Source organism: Poromitra crassiceps, assembly GCF_964638095.1.
Source record: "Poromitra crassiceps genome assembly, contig: HAP1_SCAFFOLD_381, whole genome shotgun sequence".
In the NCBI taxonomy this organism is placed as follows: domain Eukaryota; kingdom Metazoa; phylum Chordata; class Actinopteri; order Beryciformes; family Melamphaidae; genus Poromitra; species Poromitra crassiceps.
Genome location: NW_028152023.1, coordinates 167,014 through 174,469, shown reverse-complemented (window position 1 = coordinate 174,469; position 7,456 = coordinate 167,014).

The following is a 7,456-nucleotide window of genomic DNA, read 5'->3' as shown; positions in this document are numbered from 1 at the left end:
AGTCAACGTCAAAATACCTACATGTTCAGAAGAAGAATAAAACGGCAGAAGAAGAAAAACTTCTAAACCCTGTTGAAAGATACCCCCACTGTCTGACAGACAACGGGGTGGGTTTCACTTTTCCAGTAAGTACGGGAAAGAAGGGTTTGAGACTTTGTGCGCATTTCACAAAGTTTTCTGAGCTCCCATAGTAAAAGCCCAGCTGGCTGCTGCAGTGGAGCTCGTTGTACTGGTCAGCTCTCAGTGCCAATGTGCTGACCTGTGTGATTGTGACCAGGGTGGAGCTGGAAAAGAGCCTGAAAGCCAAGTTAAAGGTCCCATTCCGTGCAAAAGCTGTTTTTACTTGTAAATGCATATATACTGCTGTCATCCCTCCCTGTAGTGGTCACAACCTCAGAACTGCCAGAGTTAGATTTGTCCCTATCCAGCTTCCCCCTGCAGTCTCCTTCAAGCCACGCCCCCTAATGCTCTGTTCCCCCAGCAGTGGCGTGCCTGACCAAGTTGGTGCCCTAGGCAAGATTTTTGCTGGTGCCCCCGCCTCCCCCCTCCCCCAAAGAAAATATAATAAAAATTATATCGCAGCTAATTCCACCACTGCAGTGCAGGCTCAGAATGGCCCTTCCCCAGTGGCGCTGGAAGTACTTTTAGGTAGGGGGTGCTGTAAGGAAGGGACTCTCGGTGCTGCCCGCAAGGGCAGCGCCGAAGAAAATTTGACGTTTTTTGGACTTTCATCCATATTTAGAAGAATATTTAATTTTGAATTAACATTAGGATTATACTGTTATGATGTCATTATTCAGTATCTTCTCCTTTTCTCACTCACTTTCATGTAAGCACCTGCTCTCCCTTTAGTCGTTTTACACTACAACAGACAGCAACACAGGCATAAACACTGAACTTATTATTATTATGGAAAACCAGATTATGATGAAAATAAAACACTTTTGAAGAGAGAGCGTATGAAATAAGATTAGAGCTGGGAAGCACAAACTATTTTTTAATGCATCTTGTTGGTGGTGGTATAAACACGACAGCCAAATCCAACAATTTCGAAAATCCCATTTCTTGCCACCAGGGGGTGCTGCAGCACCCTCAGCACCCACCTTCCAGCTCCCTTCCCCCACTCTGGGAAAAAGCTCCGAGCAGGTAGAAGGGACGCGGCCGCGCAGGGGGTGGGGTGGTATGGATTAGGGACCATGGTGAAAGTGCTGCAGCCCAGGCAGCCAGAAAGCCAGAATTAGAAAAATGATTTCACTATTATTTAAAGATTTAAGACGTTGTTGTGCTTATTTTTTGTCTACTATTGTAAAATAATAGTAGGCCTATTATCATGAAAAAGTTTTTTTTTTTTTACCCTCTCTGGCGCCCCTAACGGCTCAAGCGCCCCTAGCATTTGCCTAGTTCGCCTAATGGACGGCACGCCACTGTCCCCCAGACGGGTTAATGTGACGTCACGCGGGTCCTTAAGCATACTGCGCGCAGTCTCTCTCACACAAGCTACCTGCGCCATTTTGTCTATAGCCACAAAATTAACACTTCTAGCTGGAGTGACGCCAACTGTACGTGATCCAGCAACTGCGGAGGTGCATTCGGTAAGTCTAGGCATTTTGAGATGTCCTCTTCAGCGTAGCAACCGTTAAGTTAGCGATAGCTCGTTGCTAACGTTAGTTGTGGACACAACCTAGCGTGCTGGTCCACAGACGCTAATCTGATTGGCCTGGGGCGGGCTCTCCCTCAGCGGCCAATGGGAACTGTTCGTTCTGAATATATTATAGAAACAGACCATTCTTGGTCTTGGACGCGACGAGATGAGGAAGTGACAACTCCGTCAGAACAAACGGGGTTGCTATATTTTCGACAAATTAATCCAGAATCATGTTTTATGGACCAGAGACACACGTTTTTAAGAGGTTACAGCTGCACAAATTGGGACCTTTAAATATTCGCAGATAAACAAATAAAAGTGAATAATCTGAGAGGTTATGTGTAAATCGTCCCAGCTGATTCCCAGGCTTTGTACTTTGTACAACAAAAGGATTGAGACTCAGATGTATTTGATATAAGGGTTTACTTTGACTCGGTGTCTTCCTCCCTTTCTCTTCAGTTGACAATAAATCAGTGAAAAGAGTGAAAAGATAACATTATATAATGTCATCTCTGTTGGCGTTATCCGCAAAAAAACACATCTGTTTTGAAGAATGCAGAATAGTAAGCTTACTATCTCTCTGCCTGGCCCCGTTCATTTTTGAAACTCTCCAATGGGATTTTGAACAAGATTCAAGGATCCATCAGTCACATAGCTTCCTCGACACGTAGCCTTACAGTAGGGGTGTCACGGTACATGTATTCGTCCCGTGAATACATGTACCGGACAAGCATGTTTACCAACCGTTTGAACATTTAAATTGAAAGTAGTCGGCCGAAAACAACGAGAGTTTGACAGCATTTATTTGACAACACGCAAATTTAAACCTGGCGCCTTCCCGAAGTGGTACGCAGAAGTAAATGTTGCTTACATGGTGATGTCACGGTGATTTGGTCTATAGCACAGAGGTTTGCAAAGTGGGAGGCGGGCCTCCCCAGGGTGGCTCATTGAATGGAAGTGAAAAATATTGCCGTACGTTTTTACATTAGTTATCAAAAGGAGATCTCCTTTGGTTAAACAGATAGTTCAGAGACAGACAAACAGTAGTTTGGGAGGAATTTTAGAGTCAGAAACAAATAAATGCCTTCAGACAGACCTTTCTTATGCATTTGTTTTAGTCTGAGGTATTCCAAACAGCAATATCAGGCTATCTTGGCTCAATTGTTGAGTGTCTCTGGGGTAAAATAAAATAATAATAGGTACTGTCCAGTAATTAACTAAGCAAGTAAACTGGGGGGGGGGGCACAGTCTCAGACTTTGAAACCCCCCATATATATATATCAGAGGAGGTTTTTCCAGTGAGGCATAGGAGGATGGTCCTCCTCTATTAGATTGGGGATTTTATATAAAAAAAATATATATTAAAAAAATATATTTTTTATTTTTATTTTTATATTTTTCATTTTTCATATTTTTTTTTATAATAAAATATCAATCAAATGTGTTTTTTCTTATGTGCAGACGCTCATTTTTTCATTCATTATATAGCTCCATGCAGACGAGTCACTCTGGCCCTGGTCCCAGCATGGGGGAGGGGATTAAAAAACACCCGCCCTGTGGGCTTGATTTATTTGGTAATTTATCTAATGAAAAAATAAGATTGGTTGAAAAAGACTTGCAATTCACAGAAAACAGTGAGAGTGATGTGTTTTCCAACGAATCAGATTGAGGAGGAGGGGAGCTCTCCCTTAGCCCGTGAAACCAGGTGAAACCCTAATTGGTTGTTGTTTGATAGATAGATTGCTTGACATTGATTGACATTCTGTATTGTCCAATGCTGATGAATACGTCTGAAAATCGGCAACGTTGTTCCACTGCCTGGTCTGTCGTCTCTCACGCTGAATCAAGGAGGTGAAATCCACTGCTTGACCTGACAGGAAGGATTTACTGAGACAGTAGCAGCATATCATATTTCCCTCTTATTTTTATTTACTTTTTTATCAATCAGTAAGTGTTCACAAGCCAGACAGTCGTTGATATTGGATTACCACCAAAACGAGTTTCGAGTTGCGGGGAGACGAGCTGCGCGATACGGGCTTTTTGCAATGTCAGAAAACTGGAATATTTGCAACGTCTCGACTGCAGCGTTTCCCCTACAGACAGCACGGATATTCAAGTAAGTCAATTGATTTCAAGTTATCCGAACCTTCTATTAAATTCGGCGTGGAAATGGTTCACCGAGCAGCGCTATTTTTGTCGTATTGAAGTTTCATCCTGTAATTTCTTATACTAAAACCCGCAAACTTTAGATTCACACATTTTTTAACTGAATTTGGCCTGTAAATCGATAGCTGACAGCGGGCTCAATTTTAAAGCTTGAGTGGTGATCTTTATATCATATGAAAGTAGAAGAAATAAGGAATCGATTGGGATGAAGCATGTCAACCTAGGATGTCGGGAAGGGGGGGTAAATAACGCTCCAAAGTTGATAACTAAATGAGTAGTGCAGCACTGTTCACAGGAAGACACACTCTCGTTCCAGATGCAATTAAGTGTAATTTAACGCTATTTGACAACAGTTTCGGCCATAGACTTTGTCAAGTATCATACAAACAGTGCAAGACAGCCATTATAAAGACAGGTTAGCTGATTGAATGGACAACACCTGTCTTGTGAAAGCACACCTGAGTGTGAGACATCATAGGATGAATCAAAACATTGATGTCACAGGTAGGCTGTATACCATAATATATCATGAATCTATGTGAATAAATAGATTTATATAAATAGTAATCACAGCCTAATGCATAGAGATAAATCCTGAAACCTTCTCGCAACAGTTCTAGCCTAAGCCAGTGGTTTTCAAAGTGGGGTCCCCAGCAAAAAGGGGGGATAATCTATTTTCACTATAATTCCATGCCATCCATAAGTAACACAATCTAAGATAGTGTAGAAGTGAGTAACTAGGCTAATTATAACCATAACAGCACAAATAATTGACAAAAATCTCGAAATAAATATACAGTATTTACTCTGAGAAATGAAATAATGAGAAAAGGAACAATTATTGATGGTTAAAACTGAATAATGACATCACAACAGTCTAATCCTAATGCTAATTTAAAATGAGATTTGGGCGTTTTGGGCAAAAACTGCTTGTGGGTGAGAGTATCAGCAGCAGAGCACACGTCATATTTTCCCTGGGACCGCCTCAGGTGCCAGGTGCTGTTCCGTCCTGTAGTCCTCTCACTGGGTGCTAATGCAATGCTCCTCACTGGGTGGAAAGCTAAGAGGCTTGACAGCATGGGAAACATGGCAAATACACTCTCTGTCGCTCGATTCAACCCTTTGGAGTCGCTCTGTTTAAATCGCTCGACACCTGGGGGCTATAACGTTACGCAATGTCATGATATTTGTCCACTACGAGCCACCGTAGTTGTTTACAAGCTAAGCCTATCAGCGTGCTCCTAACGCAAGCTCTATACCGGTAGTACAGACTTCACTTCATGTCAGCTGTCAATGCGGTTTGTTCCAAGCCAGTGTGATCCTTGACTCACTCTCACACGGCAGCCAATCAGCGTTGAACAGCGAGCGACTGATGCCAGTGAAATTTCGCTCGAGTTGAGATATTTCATCTCGGGTGACGAGCGAATTTTCGCCCTATCGCTCTCTCTCTGTCGCTCGGACGCCCAGCGATTTTTCTCCCGGGCGAATATACGCTCAATCGCTCGTTTGCATTGACTTTGTATGTAAACTCGATGCCAGCGAAAAACGTTAATAGGTTGGTGTGAACGCAGCTTCAGCGTTGTTTTGAATGCAAGCTGCTACAATGTGTAAGATTGTTTATGATGTACATGCAAGCCCAGTGAATGTTTGGCTTTCTCCTTTCTGTTCTTTTTTCCTAACTAGAATAGTTCTCACTATTTGCTGACTGTCCTATTGATAGTGGACAGACTGGACACTTTACCATTAACTCATTGAGTGCCAGCCACTTTTGGAGAACGGACGCTCCCAGTGCCAGAGTTTTCAGAGCGTTTTCAGTGATTTCTCGAGGCCCACAGAATATTGTGTGATATTACTATGTAAACACCGAACACGCAAAAAGAACAAGGAGACTCTATTGTATCATCAGCAAAAAAAAGTTTATTGATACCATTTTCCGTTCTTTAGTTATGAGCCGGAGAAGATAGGTTGTTTTCAGCGTTTTCAGGCATTTCAAATTATAAGCTGAGATATTCAGCCTTTTGTGAAATGCAGCATTTCAAGCACATTCACTGACTCTAGATACGGTAATATTTTCTGATGTAGTGATGTGGTGTAGTTGTGTCCTGCCCTGCGTGCCCCACCCCCCCTCCCCCCCCTCAGCTGAAAACTCCTCCCCACACTAGTAACACACAGCCTCGCACCAAGCGTCTAGGAAGCCTGGGAAGCGCCGCCTCCCAGGCAGCGCAACATGGAGAAGCCACACGCGGACTGCAGTGAAAGGTTTGGCTTTTCAGTGTCGCGCTGCTGCTTTTCTAGCGGCTAATCATGTGGAGAAACTATGCTGACAGACAGACAGAGGCAGAAGGACTCAGTTGTGTGCGCGGATTGACTGTGTTCGCACGCACCGTCAGTTGCAGCCACTGGCTGCCAGCCAGAACAATCTACATGGCTCTGGATTGCAGCATGAGCGGGTTCTCTTTCATCAAGGCTATTTCAGGCAGTGTATTCCTGACATTTCTGTAATCTGGAGAGCACTGTCGCCACCTAAGGGTTCTGTAAAATAGGTTATAGACCTCCAATAGCTACTATAGTTGTACAGGAGCTGCGGAAGGCTTTGATCGACGTCCCACCGTCAAAAAACGCATTGGACGTCGAAGGACGTCCGTGGCACTCTACGTCACTATTTAATTGGACGTCGAAGGACGTCCATGGCATTCAATGAGTTAATAGTAGACATTGTATCCCCCCCTTTTTTTTAAGAATAATAATGTTTCCTGTAGGAAATTCCTTATTCAAGCTTGTGGTCAGGGTCTAATTGCGTGTGTGTGTGTGTGTGTGTGTGTGTGTGTGTGTGTGTGTGTGTGGTGTTGGGAAATTAGTGCTTCATAATTGTGCTGATGGATTTTTTTTTTTTTTTGCCGGACTTGCTGACGGCCAGATTTAAATTTGTCGGACTTTGATTGATTTGACGTGTGTGTGTGTGTGGGGTGTGGGGGTGTTAGTGTTTTATAGCCAAGGCAGCTATAAAGCTTGGCTATAAAACACTGGGAAATGCTGAGCAATTAGGTTGACACTGATTAGTTGAATTTCAGAGAAGGCAGCGAAAGAAGACCTACTTAGATTAAATAAATACCATCATTATTATTTCAGGTTTACCTTGCCATAGGCATACTGTACCAGTTCTCCTTTGTTTCAAACATATTGAGGGCTGGAGCCAGAGGTTGGGTTAGACTTTCTCATTGTCTGTTTGTCCATCCCCTGTTTATTTTTTTGGTCTTTTTCACCATTATTTGACAGGACAGTAGGTAGACAGTGAAGATATATATATATTTTTTACATCATAATTACCACTTATACTGTACACGTGTTGTTGTTTTTTAACACAGGTAAACAGCGTGTGGTAAACGCCATTGACACATTCACATTGCCTCCCAACACGTTATGGCTGCTCCCCCGGAGCGGGCAGATGAACTCACTTTGGCTGGACACTAAACCAGTAGATTGACGCAACATTGTATATAATACATAAACTGTGGCAAAGCAACAATATGCTCAATGTAATCAATGTAACGTTATAGAAATTCACGGCTGTGAAGAACAGACCCACACTCATGTAATCTGTCAGACGTATGCGGGATCCGACAGAAATAGACCAGGTGCGTAATT